The sequence below is a fragment of the Lepisosteus oculatus genome, chromosome 5, assembly GCF_040954835.1.
Source record: "Lepisosteus oculatus isolate fLepOcu1 chromosome 5, fLepOcu1.hap2, whole genome shotgun sequence".
Classification (NCBI taxonomy): domain Eukaryota; kingdom Metazoa; phylum Chordata; class Actinopteri; order Semionotiformes; family Lepisosteidae; genus Lepisosteus; species Lepisosteus oculatus.
In genome coordinates, this window is record NC_090700.1 from 46,450 (window position 1) to 66,619 (window position 20,170).

Consider the following 20,170-nt stretch of genomic DNA (forward strand, 5'->3'; position numbering starts at 1 on the left):
GCCAGAGAATAAAATAAAACACTTATGAACTCATTATTCCTGGACTTTAGGGACAAAGTCATTATTAATATTTATAAATTTTTTGCATAGCAAGCTGTTATTAGAACCTGATCTTTAAATTGATTTACTAATCTCTCCCCCTGTTACATGTTCTCTGGATTACATGCACAGAATGCATTAAAATAATCCTTCTAGGTACACCTTATTTACACCTGGTGATGTGGCACTGTGGAATTTTTCTTTCCTCAAAATAGCAGATTCGTTTAGATTTGTTTCTTTTATTTAAAGTTAATATTTTTACCTTGTTCAATTACTATTTTGAAGCTTAAACACCAAGTAAGTCTTGGCTTGTGAGAGAAATGATACAGTGTCGTGCTGTTTCAGAGGGAATTAAAGTTTTATACATGTTGATTCTACCAAAGAACCAATCTATTGTCACATTGAAGGTTTCTTTAGAAACATAAACTCTTACAAGTACACTTTTGCTTTTCAGGTGTGATGGGTTAGAATTTCAGATATTGTTTTTTTCACCCTAGTGAAATTTCTTAATAACTATACATTTTCAAGAAATATTAAATATTATTTCTCCTTCTTCTCCTTCCTTGAAACGCAAAATTCTAAATTATCATTGTCTTTGATGTTGGTTCTAAATAGAATCTAAATAGATTTTAAACATCAATGCTAAAATGTTTTAGAGATCTTGAATCTTAAGTTTTGAGTGGGTAAAAAATGTTTGAGCAAAGAAAATGTTGATTATATGAATAATTTGTACACACGTGTCACTGCCACTTCATCCCATAAAGCCGGGATTGCATCCTTACTCTTTTCGAGAAATACCCTGGGATTTTTAATGACCAGATAGAACGAAGGCCTCCATTTAACATCTCATCTGAAGAACGGAGCCTTTTTACAGTATAGTGTTCCCATCACTATACTGAGGCTTTAGGACCCACACAGACTGCAGGATGAGGATCCCCTGCTGGCCTCACTAACACCTCTTCCAGCAGCAACCTTAGCTTTTCCCAGGAGGTCTCCTGTCTAGGTACTGACCAGGCTCACACCTGCTGAGCTTCAGTCTGGGAAAACTACTTCAGTCTGGGTTGCTACTTGTGAGTTGCATGATGATATGGCTGCTGACTAGGATCTCTTAATACTTTTTTCAACGGTAAGGAGCCAAGATGGCAATGATGGAGAAGGTACACAGCATCAAAGGTGAGAAGGTTTATATCCTACAGCAAAAGGTACAGCGAATATTATAGAGTTTTCAAAATAAAGAAACCTTATATGTATAAAACCATTATTTCCTCATTAAAATGTCAAAACCACATTAATCTTAAGAAACAATTCACTACAGTCACATGGAAAAATTTCAAAACAAGACATCGAGATACAGATCACCAAAAAACAACCCAAATCCAAAAGGAAGACACATCACATTAAAACACTTTGCAGAGCAGAAACCAAAAGCAATACATCCTTTAACATTAATACAGTAATTGGGCCACACAGCTCAAACCTGTCAGTAAATTAGAGATCTTCCTCAGTCTTCCAACTACTCAACTGAAGTCTGTTTAATAACAATAGCTTGTCACAGAAAAAGTAAACCAAAAATAAAAACATGCTCACTCTGCAAAGTCTATGCAGTCTCGTCCTGCATCTGTTTTTTCTTCTCTTCTAAGTCTTCTTTTTAAAGTTTTTATACCATGCTAATGAAATCAGCATGACCACTGGCAACTTTCACACTGTTGTTAAGAAGCTTGTTAATTATCACATAGTCAGGTGTAACATGTAAAGTGTATGAAGATGTAGGAGTATTACAACATTTGACAATTAATCTGTAGTCACATCTACACTCAAAGGTCTTAGCCCTGTGCTTATCCCAAATACACGTTAAGCTGTGAAATGTGACTGAATTCAAAATCTACTACAAACCACAACTGTAAACCCATACTCATTCTCATCGTACTCATACTAATAGACTAAAGTATCAAATATTCTGAAGGTCTTTAACAATTTGGACATTCCAAATAAGTAGAAAGTAGGAAATCTATTTGAAAACAAAACAGCCAGTGTACTGGAGTTATCTCCTTTTCCTCTGCTCACTCCAATGTGCAGTGATTGAATCTACCTTTCCATGGTGTCTCACTTGAAGGATTATCTACTGTGCAGTTTTGGCAGGGTTTCCAGCAAAGAAGGGGCCAAATAAGGGATCTGTGTCACACTTTGCACTATAACCAAGTGTATAAATCCCTGGTGCTTTACTTGGGTTAAGTGTGCTTACCTCAAACCAGCTGTCAGACAAAAACATGAAAAAGTACTTCGGCAAATTTAGCCTAATTACATTGTCAGGCAAATTTTTACTAGATTTTTTTCAGTGACTTTTAAAATTAATAAAATTCTAGTTTCTATTTTTTTGACATAATAATGAGGAATTTCATCATGAATATCAGAAACAGTTCAGAAACGTACAAAAACGTAATTTTAAGTTATATTTAAGTTATTTAAAATTTCTCATTTAAAAAGGTCATTCATGAGTGCTTTGACTGATTTCGACCAGTGTTGTTAAATTTAAAGAAATAATTCTCTTACTTTAAAAGTAAACCAAACTGACACAGACTGGGGCACCATGCAAGATATACTGTACTGGAGGGGTCTGAAGTGCAGTCTGAGAGTGTAAGAAGACCTAATTACATAAGAAAATAATATCTTTTGAAGGTATCCGTGAATTGTTATAATAGGTGCCAAGCACCTTCAACATTCAAACCTCTAACATTTCGTTGATTTTAGGTCTGCTTTTAACAGCATGCAAATGTATATTCTTTTACATCTTTTTGACTTGAATTTGAATGAAAATATTACATTTTAAAGATTTGTTTACAGATTGATCTCAGAGAGTCCACATGAATGGTGTATCTCAGATGAATTGGTGTTTAATACAGGTGCTCCCCAGAGTTGTGTATTGTCACCTCTTCTGTTCTCAATATATACTACTGAGATGCAGATTCAGAGTAGGGACAGCCAGTGTGATTCAATATGCAGATGACATGGTTCTTGTGGGACTCTGTTTATAGGACCAACCTTTGAGCAATCTTACTCTGAAACGTCAGTGTCCTTGAAAACTGCTGCCGATCCTCCAGCACATTAGGAATAAATGTAACCAAGAATAAAGAGCTTCTTTTCAATGTTAAAACCAACGGTGGGCAACCTTTGCAGCTAATAGTACTCAAAGTCAGTCTGTAGAGGTCATGGAGAGTTTTAAAAATTTGGGAACACATTGAACAGAAGATACACTGATAACATACAGTAGATAACATTTTTAAGAAACCAAATCAGAGGCTGTTTTTAATTCAAAGACTAAATAACTTTAATGTTAGATGTCCTAGATGTGGCATATAAAAGCCTTGTTGAGAGCACCCTGACATTTAACATGACAGTTTGGTATGATAACTTGGGGTTGAAAAGCAAAAAACCAAACTGTCCAGGATTGTGAAAATGCCAGGAAAAGTAATTGGGGAAACAGCAGCCCCACCTCTGCAACTTATACCATAATACAGTTCTCAGAATGGCAAGGAACATCACAGCTGATTCCAAGCTTCCACTCCATTCTCAACTTGTAATGCTCAGAGAGATGTTATAGGGTACCAAATTCAAATAAAATCAGTCCTTTGTCCCCTCTGCAATAAAACTGCTCAATTAATGTATGTAGATGTAGTTCCCACCCCCTATTTATCCATTTATTAATGTATTACATACTATTATTGTGATTTTATATACTTTATATAATTTTATGTGACTTTTATTTTTTGCTTGTGTAGCGGCGAGGCTTATTAATAAGAAAGAATTAAGTGTTCTGAGCCTTCCCAAATGAGGCCCCATTTCTCTGTTCATCTCTGTGGTGCAGCCACAGAGAAACTATTCATGCAAGATGTTTTCTTTTGATAAGGACAGCTCCCAAAGGGGGATGCACTTAGCTAAGCCTGGCTATCATGATCAATGGTCATCCATTGGCGCCTATCTGTCTAGGGAGTGCCAGTTGGACATCTGGACTGCATTACTAAGTGTCAGGACTAAGTGACTCATATCTCACCTTGATCAACCAATCAGGGACTGGTAGGGCCGAGTAACCCACGTGGGACTCTAATGCCCATGGAACTTTCAGCCAATCAATGAGCTGAAGTTCCTCCAGGTAAAAACAGGCAACACAGAGGGCCTGAGAGATTCAGATTGAGATTCAGATTCAGTAAGATTCAGAAGGAAAAGACTGGAGAGGATTCTGTGGACTGTTCTAAAGGGAATTCAAAGGAGAATTCCAAGGCAGGACGGCCCAGGAGCAGAAGGCTACAAGGGCAGGACATTCTCGCAGCGCGCCTCCTGACCATCCTGAGACTCAGCCCGGACAACCACGGAACGGCCAGTGTGTCGGAGTGCCAGAACTTTCCTTTGTTCTAAGAGTCTAGAGTGGAGGTTGCCAGAGAGTAACCAGCAGCAGGCCTCGTAAACAGGTCGGAACTGTGGACAGCTGAATCACTATTCAGAACTAGCTCTTCATCAGGAACGAACCGGTCTTCTTCCTGACTTGCTGGGACCCACAGTCATCTTTTCTCCTGTGCACAAACTTTGCTAGTTAAAGCCAACAGTGAGCATCAGCAGCGCACCTTCGCAAGCCGCACAGCACAGCCTGGCACCGAGCCAGAGAGCGCGGATTGGACAGCAACAAGCCTGCAACTGTTTCTTTGTGCCCGCAGGAGATCTGAATCCCAAAGATTGGATGAGTATTCAACTTCAATGCATTACAGCTCGAGAATTCAATTGTTATCCCAACCAGTTGATATCAATTTAATTCCTAAGAGTTATGTACTTGTTTGAGTATCTAATGTAGAAGTTGTAACCAAGTTCACTTTACGAAACGGTCTTAATGAATGATATACTGAACGTATGTCCTCTTGATATGTGTAACACTTTGTAACTGACTGAATATATATCTTTTGTATTCTGATAACCCTCTCGATAAGATCTGTTAGGTTTATATGCATATTCTATGTATTAATAAATGTATCCTCGTGTATTAGTACCTGTGTGTGCGCGTTGTTTGAGTTATGTCGCATGGTTGGATTCTAAAGCCATCAAAAGAATCAACTTTGTGATTTACTGCTACAATTAATAATTGTCTCAGTAAATGCCCAAGCCCTACAGAACTGGTGCCTTCAGAGAGCCACTATGATTACATATTTGGCGTCCCTGAACCGGTTTTCCCTACATTATTTGGCGTCCCTGGGTCGGTTTAATCTACACTTGTGTGTTTTGTACTTTTATGGGAGAGACCAAAGACACATTTTCACAGTAATGACAGAATCAATTATCATCAGTGTGTGCGTCTTAGAGGAGACTGACAATGACAGAGCCATCAGAAAACTATTAAACTATCTGCTCACTATTAAATATTAATATTCTAATATGGCTGATTTCACAGTTTAGCCTTGGTTTACTCTTATTGCCACTCCTTTAATAATTTATCACATGTGTCATGTAAACTTGCTCAAAGGCCAGGTACATCTACGTAAAAACACTTCAGACAATGCTTTGAACCTACAGAACCATCAGCATAGGGTAAAACTTCTGGTAAGTAGAATCTTTTATCTAATACCCAAGTATCAACAATATTTATCTGCACTAGTACTCTGTATCTAATAAACCAGTCCTCCTGATTAATTAAGAGGCTTATATATCCAATTGAGATTAAATAGGTTTCAGTTTGTGTCTAGCTGGCAACATAGAAGGAGAACAAAGGGGGATGAGTGAGAGCCCTATGGGTTGTGACGTACTGTGTACAAGTCTTTGTTACACTGCAGAACCTAAAGCCAAACAAGGGCAAACAAAACGTCTACTGCATTACAATCTAAACAGGACATGAGGTTCCAATCTGGTAATGATAGACTATAAATTATTTTTCCAAGAAGCTACATACATTATTTGTCATTGCAATTGTGTTTACCTCTGTTCTAATTCTAGTTCCAGGTGGAGAAGGTATAATATGTAATGTTCTGTGCTATGGGAAACTGTATGAAATGGCATCTCTTCATTGTGCAAGTGCACAGAAAGGGTTCCTGTGGAGCTCCTGCCCTTTGGTTCATTCTGTGGCTGATTAAATGTTTCCACATTTTCTCACATTATTAAAACATGACCTCTGAGCATTTTAATAAACACAGATACAGCTTTGCAGGAAAATGAATAAAATAAATTAATAAATTAAGTTGTTTTGTATCTAATGTTTTGTGCAACAACTGAGGAAAGCAAATAATTTGATCTACAGTATAAGTTTCCAATACATCCCAAGAAAAAAGGATTGCAGATAACATACAGTATGTGATAATGATAAGATTTCTGTGTTCAGTTTGATTTGGGTTCAGCTCATTGTGCAAATTGGAGTGTCAGGTCAGTTACTAAGAAATACACAGCTATGGATATTGTACAGCAGAAATAATCTCAGCAAGGCAACAAATCACACAACATATTTGTGTGACAACTTGGAAACAGTGGAACATCTTCTGTCCAGGTGAGTTTAATCTGAAAAAAATAAAAAAATCATTCACAGAACTGAGAATGAACTGAACAAGATCTCACACAAACAATTCACCTCCTTCAAGTGTGCCACAGATGATTTACATCCAAGCCATGTTTATATTAATATTCTGTTGCGTCTATAAAACTAATAATAAAAATAATAAATGAGAATTTGTAAGAGTAAGAAGTGAAGACATCAGTTGGTTATTTGTTGAGTATAACAATGTTTGGTTATAGATGCTTCTTAGTTCAAGGTGTTAAACATAAGAAGGCATTGGCTGAACTGAACAGTCATTCTGTTAGCTTTAGAAACATTACCAGCAAGCCTCTTGACTGATATATCCATAATCAGATTGGATTAGCAGTGCACTTCCTGCAAGTACATTCTTTAGAAACAAGCAAAGACCAGTACCTGTCTTTGATTTTAATGCATCTTAAAGCATCAAATACATACACTCAAACCCCCTTCTGAATATACTGTAGACTATAAGGATAAGAGTCACCTGTATTCCTGAAAGTTATGAAAAGCTTTAGGCCACCATGTACTACATCCAATAGCACAATAAATTGTTTCAGATCTTAAAGTGAAAAACTAACCTTAGTTGGAATGTAATGACTCTAGAGATGGAAATTGAAATGATGCTGAAAGTGCAAAATTTCATGATTTCCTTATTTAGGTAAAAATACAGGGAAATCAGGATCAGGCTAGTTCTACATTGATATAAATACCTGTGATGCCCTGATGAGCTCCAGTGTTCCTGCATCAGCACCCTCAATAACCACGGCACATTCCACATATGCAAGGAGCTCACCAGGGCCATCTCAAATGAGATCAGGCCTGGCTTATCAACCTTGTTAAAAACCGCACACACTACAGTATGTAAACCCTGAGGAACCATTCCTCAGAGCTTTGACATTGAGTTGACTAACAAGTGCGTGCGTGCGTGCGTGAGCTCGCTCTTTGTTTCAGGTTTTCCTGTTCACAGCCTTCTGGTTTCTGTTTGCAATATTGCCACTTTCTAACTATCTATTATCCCCTCTTGTCACCAGCCCAGATTTGACTGCTTCCCTTGTGCATCTCAGCTACCTGCCATTTTCATTTCTGCTTCCCATTACTACATTGTTATCACCCAATTACATAATGACCTTTGTCATCTTCACCGCTAATCGGACTCTGAGAACAATTACGTCGCCATGCCCTTATTCTTTCCACCTATGGGCCCAGACTAGCAATTAATAATTGTTTATTAGTACAAATATTGTCAACTGCACATTTTGATGAAAAACTAAAGACAAAACATAACAGTATTGTTATAATCTTACTAACACTGATGAATCTAAAGAGGTTATCATGTACAGTATTATACCCTACAATGCTACAGATATTTTCCATAGCAAAATGTATTTAAGATCAAAAGATATATTGTTTTTGCTAACCAAATATTAAAACTTTATTCTAGGTAGATTTCTCACATGAAATTCAGGTAGACCAATGCATGATTCACGAATTTGAAGCCAAATGCATTTTTTTATTGCTAATGTTTATGAAAATTAATGTAGCAATTGATTACAATGCGGTTTTGATTAATTGAATAACATTCTGAAAGCAGTGTAAACATTATGATAATCGGTTACAATTACAATCTGTATATATTCATGATATATAAAAATTATAAAAATTGGAAAATATGCATACTTTGGGAGTGTATTTTTTATTCTAATAGTTTTAATGAAGTGATATCTAACTACGTTCTTTTACCTCCCAAGCCACTAGCTGCATACATAGCTAATATTCTCCTCTTTTAAGGGATTCAGCTCTAAATTCATTCCTATATATTAAATATATAAGTGGCTGGTATAAAAGCAGCATGTGAATTCTTTATTCTCTGGTACAACTTTGATGAAAAGAGTAATAAACCAGGCAGACTTGATAAAACAAATGTTTATTAACAGTGACAAGATAAACACTATTCTACACCCAAAAAACAAACAACACATAAGTTACTATATTTATAATATGTACAGATCGTGTTTCAGAGACCTAATCACCCAGAAAACACCAGACTGCTTCTAGATATTGAACACTTAAATAATGTCCATAGAAGCCCCAATAAGAGATAAACTGCCTTCTTAATAAATGTACAGATGCAGCCATTCAAAGTGAGCGGTACAGACACGTACCGCAGGTAATTGGCTGCGGTGTCGTGTATCATGACGCAAGATGACGCGGGGTACCGCGGTACGTGATTGGTTGACTGACAGGGGCACTCGTGGTCCGTTGGTCTGTCGTAGAAAGACTTACTGTACAGTAAACGTCTTTACTGTGCCCGTTGTAGATATTGAATTTTACCACTGAAGGGAAATCTTAGTAGCTGAGCATAAAAAGAATAGGAGCATACTGTAACGCATGTGAAGGCCATTGCTAGCTAAGGAAATCTCAGTATAACTTTGTTCATGAACAAACAGTGGCATGTTACATTATTATTAGTTTTTTTGTTAACAAGGCTCGCCAGCTAATGTGAATCGAAACCTGTCTTGCTAGCTTTTAAAGTCGTGCGAGGTGTAAACGACAATTGAAATAGAGAAAAAAGACCTGACTGACAAGCCGATACATACTCTTAGAGTTTGATTAATAGGGAATATAATACAAAAATATAGTACTAAAAAAGGTACTACCACTTTTAAAGGTGATAGGTAAAATAAAGTTTTTTTATTATTGTTATAGAGAAACATGATCAGATTTTCCCTGGTTCAGAAAAAAAGATCTAAAGTGCTACACATAACTTTCTTAATTTGATGTATTTAAAACAGTGAACTACTGCAGGTGTAACATAACATTCAGAAATATAATCGAGAATAGTTTTGTGGTGTTTGTTTAGATGAAACGTTCCTAAAACGTTTAACGTAACAAAATTAAAGACGATTAAAATCTGTAATCTTTCCACTTGTACTGTGAGTCATCGGAAAGTTTCTGCTTTGTGTAAGGATGGAATCGAAAAGCAATCTTAAGTGGTGAGAAAGCTGTGCTCAATGTATTTAAGGGACTTAAAAGTAAAAGGAGATGCTTCATATTGCTTGACTAATTTAAAAAACTAAGTTATAAATGCAGACGCTCCCTCTGTGCCGCGCCGGGTGTATCAAAATATCAAAATATACATTCCCAACACTAATTGTACCCATCTGTCATGCAAATAAAGTTTTTTATTATTGTTATAGAGAAACATGATCAGATTTTCAGAAAAAAAGATCTAAAGTGCTACACATAACTTTCTTAATTCGATGTATTTAAAGCAGTGAACTACTGTAGGTGTCACATAACATTCAGAAATACAATCACGTATTTGACAAATAAAAACAATTACAATCTAATCCTTCCACATTTGATCCCAAAATCCCAAGAAATATAAATCTTAACGGGTAGAAAGCTATGCTGAAAGTTTATTAAGATACTTAGAAGACAAAGATACTGTATCAATTTATGTTGCATTAGCCTGATTATGATTAAAAAACACATATAATTAAACACGCGTTTGCGATTTAAAACAGAACACGATTTAAATCAATATAAATGTTTATATTGTAACGCATACTGTCCAGCCTCCATTTCTCTAGAAAAATTTACTCTGTTGCACACACACACACAATAGAAGCAGGAAGCAGAAGCAGGGACCGTTGTCAGAAGGGAAGAAGGTGACTATTCATTGTTATCAAAAATGACTTAGAATCGATCATGTTGCGATATTTTGAAATATAAAAGTCAATTGATTGTCCATAATATCGCTATTCTATTTTTTCGAAGAAATGTTTGTTAAAAGAAAAGTCCAGCACCAGCTGGATTTGAACACACAACCTGCAAGTTGTTAGTCAGGCACGTAGACCAGTAGGCTACAAGACAACTCGCGTGAACAGGGAGGTGAAACAGCCCTACACAGCCCTGTCGCAGTACACGACTATAATCATACCGTTATTAAATTCTTTAGATACGCGATTCCATATTATATTAGTAGAAAAGCTTAAAACTACCACTTTTTCACACGCTATTTCACATGCTAGTTTAATACTTCGATGCTTAAAATCGTTAGGGAGAAATGGAATACCGGTGTGTATTTTTCCTGGATTCCTGGAATCTGACTGGCTGACACCCTTCTGAAGTGGTTCCATAAAATCTGGTATACGGAAAAGAAAGCGTTGATAAATACAAGTGTCTTTTAATACACTCTTTGCTGTGCTCTTGTGATATTTGTGATATCCTTGTGATATTTTGAGCTCTAGTTGAATGATAAGTGTCGCATTTTAAATCATTTTCGTAGTTAGAAATTATGAAACGCCCAGTTAAAAGCAAGGAAGTTTTTATGCCCGTTGAAGTAAAACAAAATGCCTGACAAAGTATGGCTTGGACAGATTCCAAGTGCTTGTACAAATGTGCTAAAGAAATTATACTTTGAGTATACAGCTTGTCCAAAGTCATCCATTATTAATACTATTAGTAATATCTTCGGTAAAGGCTTTGATGCATAAATATTTCTAAAAAAGGTAGGTTGTGTACTTTTGTCCAACTGAGCAATCTTGCTATCATAAAATATACCAACATTTTAATGACTGATGATTAACATGCTGTAATACACAGTTCAAAATTAAAAGCTCAAATGCTGTATATGAGAGGTTAAGCTCCCCCTGGCAGTTTTATAAGGTGACGCCGGATAGTTTCCGGCAGAGCGTCAAATGACGCGTGATTAACCACGTGATACCGCGTGATACCGCGACACGCCCACCGGGGTATGCCGCGAAATACCTCACCCATTTTGAATGGCTGCATCTGTAACATGGAGGTTTTCAGCATGGAGAGGCCTTTCGTTTGACTTCGGTCCAGTTTGATTTTGGTTATCGCTTCGTTCCTGGTTATTGCTTCGGCTTTGTTTGTTGGTTTGTTTTGCTTTGTGTTTGTGTATTTTCGTATAGCTTCGGCTTTGTTGTTTTGTTGGTTTTACGTTAGTTTCTTTGTACTTTCGTTTGTTTGTGTGTTCATCCTTGTTTTGTCATTACCTTGCCCCAGTGTTACATGTTCAACTTTTGTGTTCTTTCGTACCCTGCTCCTGTTGATTACTCTTGTTTTTCCTTATTTGTATTCCTGGTTCACTTGTGTTTTTGTGTGAACTTTTGTATATAAGGTTAGTTTAGGTTGTTGGGTACACTTTACACACTTAGTTGATTTTGTATTAGTACACTAGGTTAGTACGGGTGAGTGCCATTTGTCTTATATGGTTTTGGGTAGTCAGTGCAGGTTAGCTAGGGTGTTGAAGACGCCGAAGACCGTGTGTTTCGGGTTTTCTTTTGTAGTCAGATTAGCTTTCCCTCACTGTCTTAGCCAGCTCCATTTTGTTTGTTATTTTCTTTCCTTTGGCACCACTCTAGTTCCTTACCCTTGTTATCAAGCTTCCTAGTCCCTCACCAGAACCCCCCTGCTTCCAAAAGAATTATCCTAAATGTTACACCCCTTTACCCCTAGACAGTTGGGGTCATAACAAGCTTAATGTGTCAAAAACCAAAGATATGGTCATCAATTATAGTGAGCAATTACCAGCTGCAGAACCAACAGTCATTGAGGATCAAGAAATTGAAATTGTCAACAGTCTCAAACATCTTGGTAATTTATAATTGTTGATTATAAAACTAACCTTTGAGGAAAACATGGATGCCATTTTTAAGTAGAGCCCACAGCAATAGTTTTTCCAAATAAAACTCTGATCTTTAAATCTTTTAATATCTCTTAATACATGCAATAAAAACAGACTGAGTGAGATTGTGAAGGTACCCAGCAAAATTATTGGTGCACAGAAACTGCAGCTTCCAGACATCTATGTGAAGAAAATAGTGTAGAAGCCAGTGCAATCATGGACTGTTATGAATACCTCTTGAACAATGAATTTTACTTCCTTCCAACCGGGTGTCGATTTAGACTTAGATTCAATTTAGATTTAAATGTAATAGAACAAAGTCTTCTTTTATTCCCCACAGCTATTAACCTTAACTAAAATAACTTTATTCATGCATATGTATTTTCTTTCTCATCATACATGCATGTTTCCTTTGTGTTAATGGGTTCATGTTGTGTTACATGTATTGTGTAATATGTCATGATTTTTACCTGCCTAGAACGCAAATTTCTTATCTGGGACAATATAGTAAGACCCTTCCTAGTGAAGTCATTAGGTCTGCCTTCAGAGGGATGAATCACCGGATAAAGTAGGTTCCAAGTATGTTGAAGTGATATGGATCTGTGTTATTTGTAAGTCTTTGTCCTATGTAAGTGTGTGTATGTGTCATTACTACATTTTCTACTGCCTGACAATAAAAAAATCTCATGCCATTAAACCTCATTTTATGCCCTTATTTATGTAATAATATCCCTCATTAATACCTTCTGAGTAATGAAATTGGATTTCAGATTTGTGAATAATACTGCTTATTATTATCAGCATTTCTGAAAGGGATTGCTAGATAAGAACTTGCATTAATTATCTATATATGTTCAATTTGTCCTTTGTTTCTTCACCAATTTCCCCACCACAGGCTGAAATAAACCTGAATGAGCATATTAGTATTCACTACCCATGGCTAGTGCTCAGAGAGTGTCTGGTGGCCTCCAAGTAATGCAGGGTCTTTGACAAGGAGATGGATTATATCTGCATTCTCTGAATTTCACTCCAAGAATTCTTCCCCAGGCGACAGTGCTGGAGAAACATGCACTTTGTTTCTGTGTTCACCATCTATAGCAGGACTGCAAGTTCTGAGTTTGGTCATTTCAATCTTTTCAATTATTCATTTTTGTGGTGTATCAAAATATTTGCTTTCTTATTTGTTAAATTGTATTTTAAGATCCTATACATTTTATATATCAAGAGATTTAAAATTTCAAGATTTCAGAATTTCAGATTTATCTAGCAACCTCCTATCCAGCAATTAAGAATGAGACTTTGATGTCTGAACAATATTCAGTCTACTTTGAAAGACTGAAGTAAAAAGACCAAATGGTCTTTATTTATAATAGAGACTTTTACCTTAGATTTTGACTTATAACAAAGAAGGAAGAGAAGCAGTACTGCAAATTAGAGGAAGGAAGGTTTAATGTTAAACTTTGTCAGACGTCGTAAAAATATTGCTTGTTTATTGTCTCCTCATCTGCATCCCATACAGATTTAATAGTCCCCAGTAGCCACTGTACTCTGCCTTTCCATCTGTTCTTACAAAGTCCAACTTATTTACATCAAAGACTGTAAAAGATTATTCTGTGATTTTTCCTCTTGGTCTGGAGGTAACTTATAAAATTGAGTTTAAACCACTGTCCTAGGTTACACTTGCCAAATTCAACAGAAAACTAAGATTAAATGAGAAATATTTTAATAGTAGTTCTTAGAGCACACAGGACACAAATGATAGGAGGTCATCTGGCCCTTTCATGCACTTTAGTAGTTAGTACAGTGGCTGGTTCATCCAAGGGTTTCATCCATCTTTAAAAACAGTCAGGATCTCAGCTTCATTAAGAAGGTTGGCTAATTTGTACCTGACTCGCATAAAGAAGTCTCTTGTTTTATCTGAGTTTAACTACACTTCCATGTAGTTTTGCTGATTCATGTTTCAGTGTGAATTCTAAGGAAATCTAAGGAAGTGGGTTTACTTTGTTAATCCCTTTGGGAATTTTAAATACTCACCTCATAGTCTTCTCTTGTGAAGCCTAGTAAAGGTTCAGGTTTTTTAGTCGGTGTCAGGAAGATGCCTAACTGTGTTTAAATGTTAATATTTTTAGTACTTATCCTTTTATTTTTATTACTTTTCTTAACGTGATTATGCAATTGTTGCTCTTGCCTTTCTTGCTTGGTAGTTACTCGTAAAAGAATGAGATTTTATTCTCTTTGACCTCTAAAAAGTTTAAAAGTTAAAATGAAATTAAAAATTAGCACATAGGAAAGACACAATTTGATTGATAATATAACATTTAGGACAGATTAGGCTCCAACCAGAATGGAGAGAGATTCAAATTTGCCATTCATAATAAAACCTTCATAATAAACTCACTGAGCCTCTGACCAAGAGGAAAGGCTAGTGGCTTTCACTCACACAGTGAGAATATGTTTTGAGGGGACTTGCATTATATTTTTGATACAAGGATTTAATCAAAAATGGAAACTCATCTGTTACCAGAAGAAACTGATTTTTAAAAAATTTTCATACTAAAAGAATATACATAGATCCAGTCTATACTGCACATAATAACTGTTTTATGTATTGTTGTATTCTGTTGAGACATCAATAACATTTATAGGACATTACCTGTTACACACTTGTCACAATTGTTATTTAATAGTACTGTGTTTACTGTACTGTGTTTTAACATGTGGTGTTAATGTCTAATAATAGTAAATCAACTTCATTTAAATAAATGATCCTGGCAATATCTAAATTATACCTGTAGTACACAAATATATACAAAGTCATTCAGTTGAAAACAAAAGCATCAATTGTGAAAATGTTATTTATTGTTTTTTATTTATTAAAATAAAGGACATTACAAAAAACTGGAAATAAATACTCTACAGAGATATGTAAAACTAGTTTAATTACACAAAAAAGATAGGATTCTTGTATAACTACTTATCCCCAGCCCCTTACCTCCTTATTCATTCACACTGCAAAGGCCTTCTGACTCTGTTCATCAAGCACACATGATCACAAACATTACATTTAAATACTAATTCACTCATCAGGAATTTATTGTATTAGGATGGAAGCTGAAGTGTGGACCTGCTTCTTACAGGTAGTGTGTAGTGTGCTCATACTTAAGATCCGGGGGAAGAAGAGAATGATATGTAGGGTCATATTAAACAAAATCCATTGGCAACACATTAGTCAAAATTTTAAAGAAGTATAATTTTAATTTTAGAATGAAAAAGTAAAATGATACTTCATTCAATGACAAAGAATTAAAGAAATCTTAATTGAATCATTATGATTTCTCTTTCGTTTCTTGGTTATAGTTCAGGGTTAAATTAAATGTACACAGACTCATTGTTTATTGGTCATTGCACCATATTTTGACATTTCTTTTATTATTTGATGTTATCCCAATTTTAAATGTATTTTTAAGTCATTCATATTTTAGTGACATTTCAGATGTCCAGTATCAGGGCTTCAGTGTTTACTTTCATCACAGAAAAATTTCAATTTGCCATATGATTAACAGGATCATAATGAATTGGCTACTTTTATGTTAAAGTTATAAAACATAGAAATTGCACAATTTGAGTTAAATCTGTATGTCTTTTGTATAAGAGTAAAACAATATATTCTTATTTCATCCCATGCTGAGATTCCAAAAATGGAGACTGTAAGTTTTCTCTTCACTGTATCTATTGTAAAATAAACATCTCATACTTGCTTTTGTAATTTACCTTACCAACTGTGAGAATGAAAGTGGACATCAAGACACCTAAAAAGAACAGAAGAATGGAATTTATTGAATTTTAAAATAAACATTTTTCATTGGTATAATTTCATATTTCATAGTTTTAATGTTTTAATAATTTATTTTGTGTAATTATATATATTACATCTTTCAGAAGAAAGAATGTAAAAAAGACAGAATTTAAAAAACAAAAATTAATACAATTTATATACCATACCTGACATTCGTCTGAAATGATAAGTGACAAAGAACAGTGAATCATCCAAAAAAAGTAAAACACCTACATTCATTTACAAAAGAATAGTTTCCTGATATGGTAAAGCAAACAATGAATGTTACTCTGCATACATATACTAGGGGCAAGGATATACAGAGCTTTTTTAATAGAATATTTAAACTTTTGTTGGAGCTGTGGTAGCTCAGATGCCAAGGGTGTCTAGCTCCTGACCAGAAGGTCCTAGTATCACTCCCAGGTACGGGAAAGTGATGTACTGTAACTCTAATTCCTTCTCCCAGGTCTACTCAGCCTTCTTTCCAAGTAAGTACTACTTCCTTCATCTTAACTGTGACAAGACTGAAGTCATGCTTATTGGTACCCCCCATCAACTTCGTAAAGCCACTCCTGTAACCATGTCTGTAGATAGCTCTGTACTTGAGCTTCAATCAAAATTGAAAAACCTTGGGGTTATATTCAATTCTGGCTTAACATTCAACCCACATGTACAGCATACTGCCAAAACATCTTTTTTCCACCTTAGAAATATCGCAAGACTATGCCCTATGCTATCATTAACTGTGGCTGAAAAGCTGATCAACATATTTGTATTCTCTCCAGTGGACTACTGCAATGCTCTACTCTCTGGGGTATCTAAATCTACTCTGAACAAGCTGCAGTATGTCCAAAATTCAGCAGCCAGAATCCTGACCAGGTCTAGTGCAAGTGTTCAAATTACTCCTATCCTGGAGTCCTTGCACTGGCTTCTGGTCACATTCCACGTAGACTTTAAAATCCTCATGCTCACCTATAAGGCTTTACATGGCTTGGCACCTCAATACCTGTCTGAACTTTGGGTTCTGCTTGCATGATTAGATTCGAAAGATAGAGAACACCTGTAAGCTGTTAAACTTTGCTGCTGGTTTGAACAAAGAGGTGTTTATTTTAAGTAAATATTGAATCATTGAGTCAAACGCTCAGATCCGCGGCAGTTCCTCTTGACACTAGAATAGAAAGAGAGAGAATCCAAAAAATCTGAAGAGTTACAGACAGAAACCAAAGAACAAAGTAAATAAGACCTCATACCTAAATGTATTAATACCTTGATCCTTCTTTTAGATGAGACAACAAGATCCCGACTATTTGGACATTAAAGATCCCCTAACAAGGTTGGTAAAAGTAGGTGTGTTAATGCCTATTTAAATTCAACTCTGTTTGAACAAGATGGTGTACCTTTAGTTATCCTTTAATTCAACCTGCGCAACAATTTTTTATTTTTCCATCTGATAAGCTGGATGGGCAGAATGGTGTACTCTCATCTGGAACCATTCTGAACCATTATATAGTAATGACTGCAACCTGTCATCCAGGTGGTGCTGCTGCTCAGAGTTCAAAGAATCGTCCTTCTGCATGTAAAACATTTTGGGATCCTCTGAGAAGAGAAACAGAAGTTACTGCATTACCGGGTAAAGTCAAGCTTATTTGTCTATAATTACATCAATCCATTTTATTACTGTTCTTATGGATGTGCACTACATTACACAGTCTCCACTACAGAGGCACTTTATTTATGTTTTGGATTTTTTTTTCCTTACTGAACATCTGTATAAAATACTCATTTAGTACATCAGCTATTTCCCTTTTATTGTTCAAAATGTTTGACTTTTTTTGGAAAATATTCCTTTCCATTTCTAATTATTTTAGTTTTTAATGGATATTTTTACTTATATCCATTTTTACCTGTACTTTCCTATAACTGTATCCTGTATCCTGAGTCTTCTTTATTTTAATTTTATAATGTGCCTTTTGCCTTACAATTTTCCAAATAGACTTCTCAAACAATGTGGGATACTAAATTTTAGCTTTTGAATTACCCGTTCTCAGGATAAAACAGTTTTGTTCTTTGAATCAAAATCTGCTGAAACTGCAGTCAACCATTATCCATATCTACCTTTTCCCATTTTACTTCTCTGAAGATCTGTCTTGTTCCTTTAAAGTCTGCTTTAATGAAATTGTATTTTTTTATCAATTCAATCTGGACAATTTCAAAGTATACTTTAAGGTACACTACTGTGATTACAGTTCGTTAATGGTTCTTTTCCCTCTGTTTGCCTCACTTTGTCTTGATTGTTAATGTTTAGATCAATGTAAGTATTTTAATTTGTAGGTGCTCTGAGAAACTAAGTAAAAAAGTCATTATCTGCTGTGGTGTCTCCGGGGGATAGTTTATGTAAACGAAGGTAGTACTTACACCACACTTTACTGTCCTCAGATCCGTGGCATTTCTTCCAACACAGTCCGTTATCCGTTCCCTTAGTCCTGATTCATTCCAAGTTCCAAAAGTCCGTAATAAAGACAATCCGCGATGTATCCTAAAGCAGTGTCCGTAATTCAAAATCATAAACCTTTCTCCTTGCAGTCATTTGTTGTTCCTTAGCCTGATCCGTAACAAGCACCTCTTTCCACTCTTTTCCTCCAAAACGCATTCACCTTACCGGCTTCCGCCCTGTTCACTGCCTCCGGGCCACTTATATTCCGGTTCCTGATGCGTCTCAGCTGTGTCTCGTTGTTTCTTAAGGTAGACCCTTTCCATCTACTGGTCAGCTGATTCTTTTTGTCCGCCATCTTGCTAAGGTCCATCTCTAGCATTTTCAGCGTTTCGTTTCGGAAATACCTATTAGAGATGACCCTTCCCCGTGTCCTCTTACATTCCCTCCCCGTGAGATCGGCCCCGACCTCGGGCGATCTAGAAAAAAACAAACAGTGCATTCGGGAGATGGCGTTTACATTTCCTTGTTTCCTTCCGGGTCTATAGACCGTCTGAAATTGAAATCTTTGCAGACTAAGACCCCACCGCGTAATTCTATCGTTTTTATCCATATTTTGAAACATCCATGTTAATGGCGCATGATCTGTGTATAATATAAATTGTCTTCCCAATAAATAATACTTCAAATAGTCTAGGGCCCATTTGATTGCTAGACATTCTTTCTCTATCGTGGAATAGTGTTTTTCGGCCGGATTCAATTTACGGCTGATATACAGAATAGGATGCTCCAGTCCTTCAATCTCCTGCGACAGTATGGCTCCAATCCCAGTGTCCGAAGCATCAGTTTGTACCATGAAAGGTTTACTGGTCTGGTACCTGTAAGACGGGTTGAGAAGTGAGAGCTGCTTTTAAGTCTTGGAAAGCCCTCTCTTCCAAGTCGGTCCATTTTATTTTCTCCGGACAGCTCATCTTCGTCAGATCGTGTAGAGGGGCGGCCATGGCTGCAAACCCCGGGATGAAACGCCGATAGTAACTTGCCAGTCCCACAAACGTTCGAATTTGCTTCTTGGTAGCTGGTTTGGGCCAGTTCTTGATTAATTGTACTTTCTGATCTTGGGGCATGATCAATCCTCTCCCGATCGTATAACCCAGGTAATTGGCTTCCCTAGCCCCCAGACAACATTTATTTGGGTTGGCCGTTAATCCTGCTGCTCGCAACGCTCCAGTCACTGCTTCCAGGTGATGTAGATGTTGTTCCCAGGTCATGCTGTGGATTACAACGTCATCCAAGTAGGCGGCTGCAAAATCCCGATACGGTCTCAGAATTCGGTCCATCAATCTTTGGAATGTTGCTGGAGCGGAACAAGTAATAGGTTTATTCCATGCTGAAAAAAAAGAAGAAAGAGAACACAACGTTTCGGCCGTGGAGCCTTCTTCAGGTGTGAGAGAGACAGGGCAGTAGGCAAAGGTAAAGTAGCGGGAGAACAAAGGTTGGGAGGGAGGAGGAGTGAGAGGCGGGAGCAGGGGACAGAAAGAGAGGCCAATCAAGAGGTGTGAAGTCAGAATGGGTGCAGAGAGGTGTGAAATGAAACTTCCAATGAATGGAGAAAATTTAAAAGAACAGTAATCTGTCGTTAAGGGAAGGGAGAATGTGTGATCCTAACTG

General features: G+C 36.5%; 1 long non-coding RNA gene across 1 annotated transcript; it reads right to left on the minus strand.

Annotated features, from left to right (window-relative positions):
* Positions 1 to 15,073: 15,073 nt before the first annotated feature.
* On the minus strand, positions 15,074 to 20,167 carry LOC138239162 (uncharacterized). Its single transcript, XR_011189593.1, has 2 exons — positions 18,487 to 20,167; positions 15,074 to 17,667 (listed from the first exon to the last, which is right to left on the minus strand). It is a non-coding gene; the product is annotated as an uncharacterized lncRNA (long non-coding RNA).
* Between the last annotated feature and the right edge of the window lie 3 nt (positions 20,168 to 20,170).